Source organism: Drosophila busckii, chromosome 3L, assembly GCF_011750605.1.
Source record: "Drosophila busckii strain San Diego stock center, stock number 13000-0081.31 chromosome 3L, ASM1175060v1, whole genome shotgun sequence".
NCBI classification, from domain to species: domain Eukaryota; kingdom Metazoa; phylum Arthropoda; class Insecta; order Diptera; family Drosophilidae; genus Drosophila; species Drosophila busckii.
This window is the reverse complement of record NC_046606.1, coordinates 10747764-10762581: the sequence shown is the minus strand read 5'-3', so window position 1 is coordinate 10762581 and position 14818 is coordinate 10747764.

The window sequence follows — 14818 nt, the reverse complement described above, 5'->3', positions numbered from 1 at the left end:
AGCGTGTTGCTAAATTCTTGGATTATTTCTGGTACAGTTTTTATATATATATATATATTTTATCTTTTTCTTTTATATATATATATGAGCACATGTCACATGTGTAAACGCACTTTATAATTTAGACACTTTGAATTACTAAACTGCACTTGTCTCATTGGCGGTAGAACAGAAAAGAACATTGCTCTGATTAAAATCGTTTGCTTACACCTTGCATTTGGTCATAGCGAAGAGCTTTCAGCGGTCTCGTTCCAATGCTGAATGAGCGAATGCAAGAGAACGTAATGAGAGAGAGAAAAAGTAACGGTGTCTTAAGCTGCGCGCTAGAGTCAACGTGATGAGAGAGAGAGAGACAAAGTAACGGTGTCTGAAGCTGCGCGCTAGAGTCAGCTTAAGTGACAATGGTCTCTTTGCACATTTTTGCGAACAAATAAATTTATTTATAAAAATACATGAAATTGGTTTCGGGGTAGTAATCTGTCCACTACAGAGCACAGATAATGCCATTGAAGCTTACGAAGTGGCATAATCTGACTAAAGGACGGTTTGCTACCTTGTCTGGATATCTTTCAAATGATAAACTCCAATTTTCTTGCCTTGTTCATTCTCAAGCTCATAGTAAGTAGGGCTTACTCTGCGCATAACTTTAGCTTTGGCGAAAACAAGATCGAGCTTATGGCTAAACTTTTTGCTTGCGTTACTTTGCGAAAACTTTCGAGCAAATACACATTGACCTGGTGTTAGTTGAATATTCCTGCTGCGCAAATTGTAGACTCGAGCGTTGGCTTCGTGAGCATTTGCAATATTTGTCTTTGCATCTCTTCTAGCCAATTGCAATGCATCCGGATAACTCAATCTAGTGTCATCACTTAGCAAATTCAATTTTCTTAGAAGTTCATAATCTTTTCCATTTAATATCATGTTTTGGCCAAAAGTTAAAAAGTATGGTGAATAACCCGTAGTACTGTGCAAACTAGATCTAATCGCACCATTTATTTCACTCAATTTCTGATCCCATCCAGTATGATCGGTTCCAATATAAGCCCGTATTGCTGCTAAAACAGATCTGTTCAACCGTTCGCTCGCATTCGCTTGCGGTGAATATACGGCCGTGCATATATGCTTAACAGAGAATCGAGTCAAAAAGGCTTCGAAGTATCCTGATCGAAATTGCGAGCCATTATCGGTCAACACTGATTCAGGTACCCCAAAGGTGAAAAATATAGAGTTCTCCAGGAAATCACAGATTTTTGGTGACGTAAACCGTTTCAATGGGCAAAGAAAATGAAACTTTGTTGCGTGATCGACAACTATCAATAATCCCATATTTCCAGCTTTAGATCGAGGATATGGTCCTAACAAATCTATATACAATCGCTGAAATGGTCTGTCAGAAATAACTGGTTTACCCATCGGTGGTTTTAAAACAACATTTGGACTCTTAGTTTGTTTACAAATGGAACAATTTCGAATGTATTCACGAGTTTGAGCTACCATTCGTGGCCAAAATAAGTATCGCTTTAACTTTTCAACAGTTTTCCCCATGCCACAGTGCGAAGCACTTGGAGAATCATGAGCCTGCTGCAAGACATCTTGAACAATTTCTGAAGGCACCCATAACTTCCATGATCTCGCCTCCTGATCTGCGTCACCCGTCGCCATTTCTGTTCGCTTGTAAACAAAGCCATCAGAGATCTTGAGATCAGGCAATCGAGCTTGATTCTGCTTTACGCGATCGATTAAATCAAGGTAGTCTGGTTTACGAAAATGCTCAGAAGATAGATCAATGATAGGTCCTGTTTGAGCAAACTCCTCGATCGACGGTTCGCTTTGTCTGGACAGGGTGTCCGCGACAACATTCAAAGTTCCTCTTCTGTGCTCAATTTTAAATACAAAACCCTGCAATTGAATAGCCCATCGTGCTAAACGACCTGACAAGTCTTTTTGGCGCATTAGCCATTGCAATGATGCATGATCAGTTACAACTAAAAAGTCCTGGCCTTCTATATATGGACGAAATTTCTTTATACCCTTTATGACGGCTAAACATTCCAATTCTGTGACGGAATAATTCCTTTGAGCCTTAGTTAGTTTTACCGACATAAATGCAATAGGCAATTCTACACCTTGTTCGTTTTCTTGTGACAACACACATCCAAGACCATATGAACTTGCGTCACAAAGCAATATAAATCGCTTAGAAAAGTTTGGAGTAATCAAAATTGGAGCGGATGTCAATCGTTTCTTTAATTCAATAAATGCCTCGTTTGCCTCATCAGTCCATTCAAGCTTAGATTTCTTTTTCTTAAGGCACTCTGTCAACGGGAAGGTCACGGTAGCGTAGTTCTCAACAAATCGACGATACCAACCCGTCAATCCTAGGAAACGCCTAATTTGCTTGACCGTAACTGGAACAGGAAAGTCGTTGATGGCTTGAATTTTTAAAGGATCAGTTTTAATTTGTCCATTTCTAATTATATACCCCAGATATTTTATCTCTTTCATACAGAATTTTGACTTCTCCACATTTATAGTTATGTTGGCCTTGCGAAGACAAAGAGCAACTTCCTGCAGTAAAAGCAAGTGCGAGTCAAAATCATCCGAGAGTATAAGCAAGTCATCTAGATAGACAAAAACTCGATTTCTAAGGTGAGGTGGAACCACGTGATCCATTAACCTGCACATAGTTTGCGGTGCGTTTGTTAAACCGAATGGCATCACTTTGAATTGATACAAGGGTCTGTTCGGTATAGTGAAAGCAGTGTATTGGCGCGACTGTTCTTCTAAAGGTATCTGCCAAAACGCATGCTTCATGTCTAGTCCGGTAATAAAACAAGCAGGGGGCAAGCGACTGAGTATACCATCAATATGGGGTAATGGATATGCATCTTTCCGAGTGTACTTATTTACTTCTCGCGAATCTAAGCATAACCGTCTTTTGTTATTCTTCTCCACTATTACACAATTGCTGCTCCATGCGCTGTTAGATGGTTCGATAACATCTAAAGCTAGCATATTATCTATTTCAGCGAGCATTAGCTTCTCTCGTGCCGGTGACACTGGCCAATGTCTTTGCTTAATAGGCTTGGTATCCCCAACGTCAATCGTATGTGAAATGACACTAGTTCTACCCAATCCCTCAAGTTCGAAAGACGGAAAACATTTAATCACTGCCGCTAATCGCTGTTGCTGCTCCGAAGAAAGGACATGTAATTTTGGAAGATCTACGTCATTATCTGAATCTCCAACATCTAGCTCGGATACTTTTGGATTCAAAATCTGGTCTACTAGTCCAAAACTTGACCAAAAATCCATACCTAGATATACAGTCTGTTTCAATGCGGGTATAAGAAAGAATTCGACAGGTTTAGAAATATTTCGATATGTTATTGTGGAAGTAAAAATACCCATTACTTTACAAGAGTTTCCATCAGCTGTTTTGACGTGGCCGGAGCAAGAGCGAGTCTTAGGATTAGACTGCAAGTTTTTAGCCAATTCATTGCCGATACAACTAATAGATGCCCCTGAATCTAACAATGCTTTATGAAAAGTACCTTCAATCTGAATTTCGGCATACAATCTACTATCCGAGTTGAAAAACACGGATGAAACTAATCGCTTACGTGTGCTCAAAACATGTTTCCAAAATTGTCTCAAGCGGATTGTAGAGCGCTTGGGTTTTCTTATTAATGAGGAAACTTGTGAATCTCCAAAAATTCTATTTCTTACTTCCATATAATTCTTCAATCTTTCATGAAATGGTAAATACTTATTTAATACTAATTTAGGTGGTGATACGCTCGACTTAGGAGATGAGTAAAAATCATTTTCCGTTTGAGTAGAGCTATCTATGTTCAAGGATTTGGATGCGCTTACTTGGTGGAGGTTTGCGCATCCTTTGTCCGGTTTTCCGAAGGATTACACTTTGCACACCGCGGCTTATATACTTCTTTGGTACCGCAGCCGTAGCAAAATACTCTGCGTACTTCAAAACAATCGTCATATCGGTGACCAAGTTTGTCACAATTCCAGCATACAATTTTATTGCGCACAATACCAGATATGGTTGCTTCTGGCTCCTGATCTTCATCTTCGTAAAGTTCAGATACATTACGACGATAATTAAAAGGAGTTTTATTTGACGAGTTCCGAAGCTCTCCATAGAAATGTTCATGCTTCTGTACTTCTTTTTGTAATACATCAAGAGTACAAATTCGCAAATGCAATAACTCATGCCTCAGTGAATTTTTCGAATTATCAATTAAAAGCTGTACTAATTCTGATTCGGATATAGAGCGTAGGAGCCTATTAGTCAGATCTTCAATGCCTATTTGATAAACATCGAACGGCTCAGAATCGCCTTGCCGACGCTTTGCAATCTTTCTCCATATATCAACATCACTATCCGTATGATCGTACTTATCACGGAAAGCGGAACAAAAAGTTTCCCAAGTAAAGTGAGGGTGTTTGCGATGGAAATGCCAAAACCAATCGGACGCTTTACCTGCTAAAAGCAAGTGCAAATGGTCGCAAATGATTTGAAAATCGCTACGAAGAGTTTGTGCTGTCAGGGATTGTACCCTATAAATAAATTCACTAGCCGACAAATTATCCTTAGTTCCTTCAAACCGAACACGCCAATTTTGGATTATGTTTCCCACTTTCCCTGGAGCTATGTTCGACTCTACACTAATGCGCCTTAAGCCGTTAATTGGACTGCTAACGCTTGAGCTCTCAACTGGCCGAACTGGAATTCTAGTGTTGGCGTTTTGCTGCCAAGTTGAAGCTTGGGGATTTAGCTGTATAGACTCTAACTGAGTTCGCAACACGGATGATATATGTGCTGTGAGTTGTTCTAACATAATTTTTTGCTGATCTTGCATAGCTGTCTGCACATAACTAGCAATATCGATAGGACGTACAGATGAATTTTGTACATCTTGTTGGACACTCTGAATAGATGGACTATTTCCAGGTAGAGGTGACGGTTGATACCTACGCATTGACCTGGTTTGCATACCTCTTTTAGGTATAGTTCCTGTGCCTCTTCCACGAGCAGAATGCTCGGTTCTACGATCTGTAGACGGCATGCTACACAAATTTTCTCCTAAACTGCTACGCGCTTCTGCCTCAGAGATCTCTTCAGCTAAGCTAGGATTGGTACTCATCTCAGCTGGGCAAATGACATGACAGGTCGGACACTTAGGTGAAATCTTCAACCTCTCTGAAAGACAATTGCTATGGAACTCATGATCGCAAGAAGTTTTAACAATGGATTGATCTTGGGTTATATTTTCATTGCAGATAATACATATTTTTGCTTGTTCCGTGTCTGGAGTAGCTAAGTTTTCAGTGCTGTGATGCAATGGCATTATATAAAAATATATGTTATTAGGTTTACTTAATCGAAAAGATCGTCATTTTCCATACATAATAAAAGAATATCGTAAGTGGTTTTTTTTTTTTTTTTTTTTTTTTTTTTGGTTGATTTTTGCATACTAAACTATGTGAACTAATGTGGCTATTGTATAGTCTAACTCCAAAGTTCTATGAGTACTGGACAAGACCTCAAAATTTTACATCTAAGACTTGTATTTCACAGCAACCACAAAAATCTAGGTTGACTAATAATTTGAGATGGCAAATGAAAATGCATTCCTATTGGAGTCGACCTATCCAAAAATAATGAATAGCTATCGTAATTCTCACAAAGGGTATATACATAATTCTTGCCTACTAAACAACAAATGAATTTAATTAATTTCTTTGAACTATATGTCTCATGGAAAAGGTTAGTGAATATTCTCCTCTGGTAGATCAAACCATAGCTTGATTTGCCTCTCGATTCCTGGAGTTGAAATACTCGCACACCAAATCGCGAGAAATTCAAGACAGTTCTGATAATCAAAATTTTGTGTAAGGATGGCTAAACAGAGCTGGATATCGTGAGGTCCAGAAGGCAAACAATTAAAACAAAATTAATTCGATTATGTCACTTATAGTCTTTTCTACTTTAGACTCACAATATTTAAAATTAATTTGACCTTCGGTTTATTTTTCTTTCTGGGCAATTTAAACATACTAGCCATTTAGTTTTACTTCCATGGTTTTGGTATGATTCTACCCTGTGTCGGCCACACGAGTTGGGCGCCATTTATTTTATTGTAATGTAACCCTATGTTGGGTGACTTTTATGTTAGCGGACAGTAACCCTAAGGTGTGTAAGCAGCAACGGAACTGTTGCGCTTTTAACTGCAACTTCCTTTGGATATAGAGAATCGGGGGTGTGCACTATGCTACGCTCTGAGGATGGCTCGCCGGATGGGGTCGGGGTGTTCCTATCCCTATTTCCAATAATACCCTTACGACACTACATAAATAAAGTGTAAGTGCACGAGATATGGATACTCTAAAGTAATACAAAAAAAAAAAAAAGAGAAAATGCTTTAGCTCTGCTAACAAAACTATTCCCGATATGCGGATATGCAAAATAATCAACCATAATTTTATATGAACATGTTGTTGTTGTTCATGTGCTCTCTATACCCTCCCTACCTTTGGCAATTGTTGAGCTAAAAGTTGAAATTGCCCCTTAATAATTACACTTGATATTCTTTCATTATGACGTACTCATGACGATCTACAAGTTTATTAGAACATCATGGTTCTTTTAAAATAATTGATATTACTTAACAAAAGCAACAAAAAAAAGGTATTTCATATTAATATAAGTTTCATTTCGTTAAAGTAACACTTCAGATAATTTTCTAGCATTCCATAGATTCACTTAATTTCATTGCAGGTTCAATTTGAATCAGATTAAATTACAAAATAATTTTAAGGGATAATAATAGTATGGTAATAATGATAATAATAAAAAAAAATAAATAATTATGATAAATAAATAAAAAAAAATAAATATAATAATTCAGACAAAAAAAAATAATAATTTTATAATAATTCAGGAAAAATAATAATAATTGGAATTATTCAGCAAAAATAATAATATGAGAATAATTTAGTGTTAATTACTCACACTTAATTCCATCGCTGAGTCCGTTGGTACCAAGAACTGATGCGTTGTTGTTGCTATTTTTAAATGACTTAAATGTCTAAAATGTTTTAACTGGTTTTAAATGTTTAAAAATTATTATTTTTTTTTTTTTTTTTTTTTTTTTTTTTTTTTTTTTTTAAATTAAAGTGTTGGATGTAGTAGTGAAGCGTTACGTTACGTTAAGTAAATTAGATTACATAGTTTCACAAAAATAAAATTATAACTAGAAGATTATTATTTAGAATAGTAATTATAAAACCATATGTTTTATGTGCAGGTGCATGACCAAGTTCAATGCACTTTACGATTAGGCAAAATCAAAGAAAACGAAAACCGAAAATAGCATTGCCCAATGCAAATCCACATGTCATAGTGAGAGAGAAAGAGAGAGAGCACTGCAAGTCCAGATAACTAAGCTTCCAATCACTCTCAGATGTTGAAGACAAATCGCACAGTGGGACAAATAACCTCTCCACGTCATCAAATTTTTCTGGTACAGTCTGCACGCTTGATGAATTGTAGCAATATACAGCTAGGCAGCGGTCAACGGCTAAGTTGATATATATATAAAAATATATATATATATATATATATGTAGATAGCGCCAAGCGCGCGAAGCACTTGCCGTCGACACTATAATGCTGTTTTTCCCACTGGTTAAATCGATTCCACTCCAAAAAAAGAAGTAAACCACAAGAACGATCAAACAACGCTGCGGAATCTAGCGAGCGTGTTGCTAAATTCTTGGATTATTTCTGGTACAGTTTTTATATATATATATATATTTTATCTTTTTCTTTTATATATATATATATGAGCACATGTCACATGTGTAAACGCACTTTATAATTTAGACACTTTGAATTACTAAACTGCACTTGTCTCATTGGCGGTAGAAACAGAAAAGACTTGCTACTGATTAAAATCGTTTGCTTACACCTTGCATTTGGTCATAGCGAAGAGCTTTCAGCGGTCTCGTTCCAATGCTGAATGAGCGAATGCAAGAGAACGTAATGAGAGAGAGAAAAAGTAACGGTGTCTTAAGCTGCGCGCTAGAGTCAACGTGATGAGAGAGAGAGACAAAGTAACGGTGTCTGAAGCTGCGCGCTAGAGTCAGCTTAAGTGACAATGGTCTCTTTGCACATTTTTGCGAACAAATAAATTTATTTATAAAATACATGAAACGCACTTATCTAACACCAACACACATTTAGGTTAATTGCAAACAAGTGCAAGTTGTTACATATCAATTGCATACGTTTCAATTGATGCTCGTGTCTAGCGCTAAGCCCTTGGCTAGCCAGGTTATGGCATTTTGATAAACTCAAGCGCACAGTGCGCAATTACAACAAGTTTGAGTTTTATTGCGGCTCAAAGTTATATCTTTCGGTTCATGTCGCCCTGTCTGCGTTGAGCTGGCGTTAAATCCATTTCGATTTAGTTTTTTCCTTTCTTACTTGTTTTTGTCTCTTGTTTTGATTCATGAGCATAGTTAGCATGTCTGTGGCCATGGCGTATGTTTTTTTTTTCTTTCGTTTTAGCAACTGCTGCTGTCTGCTGAGTCCGAGACCAATATGTCGGAGGAGTCGCAACAAAAACTGACAAGTTGATGACTTAAGCGCATTGGGGGCGGCAGGACAACAAATTGTGATCCGATGATAAAAACTAATCAAAATGCGCTGAGTTGAATGTTCGTTCGATGGTCTCGGTGTCAAGCTGAGCAATAATATTATGGAATATTAACACAAGTTGGCACTTGAGGTGTGTCCGCTCTTAAGGCAGCGTGACAACGTGACAACTGATTGCCATTAGCTTTAACTAAACTTGAATTTTTAAGCCATGTCCTCGTAGGACTGCTGGCACTGTTTGGCTTGATATGTTTTCATATTTGTTTTGCTGTTGCCAAAAAGCTTGACAAAATCCTGTTATGCATGCCACTGGCCGGACGAGCCAGCAAAAAAGTAGAGAGTTGGGCTATGGTATAAACGCAGTTGATCCATTGTAAAATATACAATAAAAGCATAAACTTTTAGCTGCATTTTATTTGCATGAAGCTGCTGCTGCTGCTGCTGCTGAGGCCGAGGTGCTTGCAATTGTCGTGCTGCCAATTTTAACGGCCGTTAAGCTCAACGCTTGTTCGTTCGTTCGTGTTGACCATTGGCCATTGTATTTGTATTTCGCTTGTTTGTTTGTTGTCATAAAAAGCGACTCCATAATCGATTTATGAAATGCTCTGTGTACGCTACAAGCTTAACAAGTTTGCTTAAGCCAAAGTGACTTCCGCAATACACAAATGTTAATTTTATGGATGCTTTTAGGCAAATACACACGCATTCATTGTCTAAAGTACACACAAGTGTTCATTAAATATGCTCGCCTTGCTTGGAAGGCCCCAGCAGAGGTTTAGGCCAAAAGCAAAAATAAAATTCTCATGCCACTCAAAAAGAAAATTTTGCTCCCTCTTGTATCATTGCTTAACTTTATTTTATTTTATTTGTACTGCTGACTTTTCCTTAATGTTAAAGTAAACATTAAACACAAATGTTTATGAAGGCCGCTACTGCGTATTTCTCGCCCTATTGTGTGTCTGTGTGTGTGTGTGTGTTGCTGCCTGCATAGAAAATTAAGCAGCATGTTGGGTCTGCTGCTGCTGGTAGCATAAGCCAAGTTTGTGCCAACAAATTGATTTAAACTAAGTTGATTTATTGATTGAAGTGAAGCCAACACCCCAACGTGCAAATAGCCCAGGGGCTGTGTTTGCTGGCCACGCACACTTGACTAGGTAAACAAACAGTCCAACGCCAAGCTGCGTATCAATATTCAAATTAAAGTTTCCTTTTTTCGCCTGCCTGCGCCTTAAAATGCAAAAGCCAAACTAACCTATTGCCATAACTACAAGTCGAATTACATGCTCTACCCACTAGTATCAAAAAAAAAAAAAAAATAATTTAACTAATGCTCACATATATTTTGAAGCTCTATTTTACTTAATTTTATTTTTCTCAGTATTTATAATGCTGCTAAGAGCGTGTGCAGCTATCATATGCTTGCAAATTGATTTCCTTTATTTTTTGGGTTTCTTTTCTTTTTTGTGTGTGCGGAAAAGCGAAATCAACAAAATCATAATAAAAGGGCCATAACGGTACTGTCAAATGGAAAGCATCTTGCGAGAATGAGGCAGCCTGAGAAGCCAAGAACGCTGTCACTTTTTGAAGTCATTGCCGTATAAAAAAGAGCTGAAGCAAACTGTTCGAATATTAAATACACTTTAAGATAACAACACATTTCATTATATATTAATTTAATTTACTAATTTAGTAATGCGCTTTGTTATATGTTAGCTTTAATTTATTGTAGTTTGTTTTAAAGTTAACTGCGCTGCGTTCGCAACTATTTTAATTTGCAGTGTATTTCAGTTAAGAGCGAAATTTGAATGCAAAAAGGCAAGAAATACAATCGTTTATTTAGATAACCACAGCAACAGCAGTAGCATCAACATTAGAGGCATGGATACCCACGGTAACAGCAATAATAGCCCTAAAAAAAAAGAAAATAATAATAATAAAAAAAAAATGCGGAAATAGCGAAACCATCGTCATGCCCGACTACGCAGCACACTAGTGGCTATAATGGCAACTTAAATGTGGCATGTGGCATGTATCTGTGTGTGTGTGTGTGCATTTGTGTGGCTTCAACTTGTGCACAAGTTCATTGCGTATAAAAATAAATAAATACTCATAGATACGCTTATATATATCTATCTATTTGCTATGCGTTTCGATAAATTTATGCAAGCATGTTGCAAATGAAACCTTAAAGTCGTTCAAGCATAAATTAAATTTGTTATTTTAGTTATGTGCGCAATGAGAGTGGCAGACAGAGCTTAGATAACAGTTGCTTCAGTAGTTGCAGCTCAATGGCATAGAACAGTGCTGAGCTTTAAATAGTAAAAACAAATGCTATCATCAATATTGTTATATTTTCAGATTTAGACCAAAAAAGCAAACAAGAACATAAACAAGCAGCTATCTGTACAAAAGCAAGCAATGCCTGCCCAGACATTAACCCACTAGTGCACCCACTAGCCGCACAACAAACAGTTTGGCTAACTTTTAAACAAAAGCAATCTTTTTATAAATAACTTACATACAACGTATATGTATCTCATGCTTAAAACTTGTAAATACGTAAATTCATTTTGTATATGTTAAATTTATTTTATTTTCTCAGTAAATGTTTAGAGTTTAGTTTAGTTTAGTAACTCATTTTTAAGGCCACGAGAGCCTACAAAATCTTTAAATTTCTTTTAATCAAACGCAAATTGCCTTTTGCGCATAAGTTGATTAAATCTTATTTAAAAGTAAACAAGCTTTTAAACATTTTAAAAAATATGAGCATCCGCCATACTTACCTTCGCTCCAACAGCAACATTTACTTTTATTCAATTCAAATTGAACGTTTTTATTCAAAATGAATTTAGTGCTTTTGTTAAATCAACTTGTTTAAGTTCTATTATTTTGTTAATGACATATTATTTATTATTTATACTGAAACTAGCCTTTGTGCTTTGATGAGTTTTAAGTCAGCCGCATAAAGTTAGAAGCCGCAGCTTTGTACCTTTTTAGACACGTGGGAATATTTATAATTTATAACAGCTGAGTTTGGGAAATTTAAAATTTATTTTGTTAACTTTAACTCATGTTTAAATTGCGTACAATGGGCAAACAATTAAAGCTATTAGCATAAAATATGAAGATCTGAGTAAGCTGACTAAGCCTATAATAAAGCACATATCAATCATCAACGTATGAATAAATCTAATTATGGCAAACGTCGTGCAGATATCATTGAATTAATTTCCTGAGCTATTAATTCAATTATTCTGTGTACCACGCTGCGTATACATTTTCTAAATATAAACCAAAGACTTTTCACTCATGCGTTGTTTGTATTTTGATTTGCGCTGTTGTAAAATCAAACAAGTCAATCACTTACACAGGTATTGTGGTAAATAAACTGAAATTGAAAAGAGCGCCACACATACGCTAAATGAATTACGGAAAACAGAGCAATAAGTAGTGCCCACACCCACACCAACCACCGATTAAAGTGGCCATAAAATATCATAAAAATCCACAAACAAAAAAATAGCTGATTAACAACAATAACAAAAATGAGCAATCACAAATGTTGCTGCAGAACGCAGCGAGTTACTCTCGAAAGTAAAAACTTATCTAAATTTAAGGATAAGATAAGACTTGAAATATATATGTGTAGGCTAAAAGGAGCGGGTTGGTAAATCAAGCATTTTATTAGCGCCACTTGCTGTACATATTGTCTTATATATATGTGTGTCTGTCTGTGTGTGTGTTAGCCATATAAAGCACCCTAATGTGGCTAGCATGTGTGAAATATCAGCGACCAATTTATGGCGCTTGTGTGGCGCTGACTTTTGTTTATAAATACAACACCCACCGCACGGGCGGGCAATCTAGCAGTCCCAGAGCCCCTCGCGCCATCGACGTCACCAAATTAAATTTAATGAGCAAATGCCAGAGCAGCAGCAGCGGCAGCAACAGCCGCGTCGCTTGGCCGAGAAGAAAAGGTTCACTCAGCAATGCGTCTAAATCAAATTAACGTGCAATGCGAGCTTCGGCTGCGCTCTTCTACTAGTGGGCGGCGGCCCTTCCATTTTAATGCCCGCCGATGTGCCTCACAAATAATTCGCATAAATTGCTGTAATTGTCCCAAGCTGTGACGATACAACGCTCAGATAGCAGAATATATATATTCGCATATACTAAATACATAAACATGAGCAGCGCGCGTTGTAAAAATAAAAACAAACGCAAGTTAATTTATTGAAAGTGTAGACTAAATGCCCTAAAAAAATTGCGCATCAGTAGAATGAAAAAATTCTAATTATAATACATATTATTGATTGCATTACATTTTTTATAAATTAATTTTTTCTATACTTAGCCAAGGCTGTGTGCAAACTTTTTGCTACAAATGCTGACACCAATGCTAGTAAAAATAACAAGCTGCAGCTAACATGGGGCATACTCAACTTTAGTTACACTTTAAAAGAAACAAATGGCAGGCAAATTTATTAGCTGATTTTCAATTTCAATCTCAACTTGTTAGCTAATCAATTTAGATGTTATTGTCTAATAGTTGTAATTATTATTATTATGTTGAAGCGAAATATTTTGAATTAAAAATGATTTCAATTAATCCGAACAATATTTCTTAGAATATTGCTTAATTTACCAATGAAAACTAATTTGCTTTTTCTTCAGGCCTCTGATTGTATTACTAATAGATTTATTTTTACTTTTTTTACTAATAATAATTTACACTAACTAAAAAGATTTATTTTAACTTTTAATAATTTACACTTACCCAGACCTGATTGGGTTTTCCTCAATCCTTGCAACGAATGTTGGGTCTGTTTAACACTCCAAATCAATTTATCAAATCTAAAAACAAAAACATAATTTTAAATAATTTTTAAATTGATTTCCTTTATCGTCGACTGTTCATAGTTGACATTAAATAAATAAATAAGAATTATCTCAATGAACTTAATTAAAATCTAAGATTATATTATATATATTAGAAAGGCTATTATTTTTAAATGTGCTCAAATATTTTGAATGAAAATTAGTAAATTAATCCTTATTTAATCGAAATGTCTGGTTATGCCTTTATAGTTTATGTCTAGAGTCGATAAACTAGCTCAAATTTGAGCTGCTAATTAGGAATTTATAACGACGCCTGTTTTATCTGCTTTATCTACAAACTGCAGCGTAACTTTATGCTACCCCTTTTTATTTTCTTGCAGACTGTCAAAGTGTGTGGAAAATCATTTTACGCGCATGTTTTATGTGCGACAGATTTTGCAGGACGGCAACCTTTTTAATCAAAATAGCTGTTGGCATTTCGTTTTATTGACTGCCAGTCGCAGAGCAGTGAAAATATTGAAAGTATAAATATTTGGCTGGCAACAAAAATGTATTAATATAAAGCAGGCGAGAGCTTACAATATTATTTGCTTAAATTATAACATGTATAATATTAGCATAAAAAGTTTGACGAATAAAATAAATAGTAAAACTTTCGTGCTCTGAACTTTTTGCTGAATGCCAGCCAAAACTATAAATAATATGCTAGGGTTGCCAGGCTAGGGTTGTCTCTCACACTCGAGCTGCCAGCTGCTGGATACAAACGGGCAAACATAAATCAAAGCTAATGGCGGCGATTAATTTCTGGCTCGTTTGACAAAACAAAGGACTAAAGGACTACAGGCCTACGCCTAAAGCTCAGCTCTGCGAGAGCGGGTTACGATGCAAGCCTACGCTTCAAATTAGCCAAATTAAATTGCTGCTAAAAGCGTGTTGGCAAGACAGCTGAAAACACGCTCGTTTATCATATACACTTGGCTGGAAAGCACATGACGGCGGCCTTGGCAGCTAAACAGGTGCACAGCACAGAAAGAGAAAGTGGCAGAGAAATTCGTGCTAATGTTAACGCCTGTGGGTCAGAACAATGAGATTCTTGGATTAGCATTAATTCGTAACGGCTACATGTGTAGCCCAGCGGCGCGTCTAACATCAAGCGCCGCAGTAAGTCGCTGCTGGCTACAAAATGCGGCATATGCCACTCCCATTAGAGAGCTGCGATTATTACTTCATTATGAGCTAGCTTGATTAATTAGTTTGCTTAGCTGACATTCAAAAAATGAGAAGCTTGTCAGCTTTA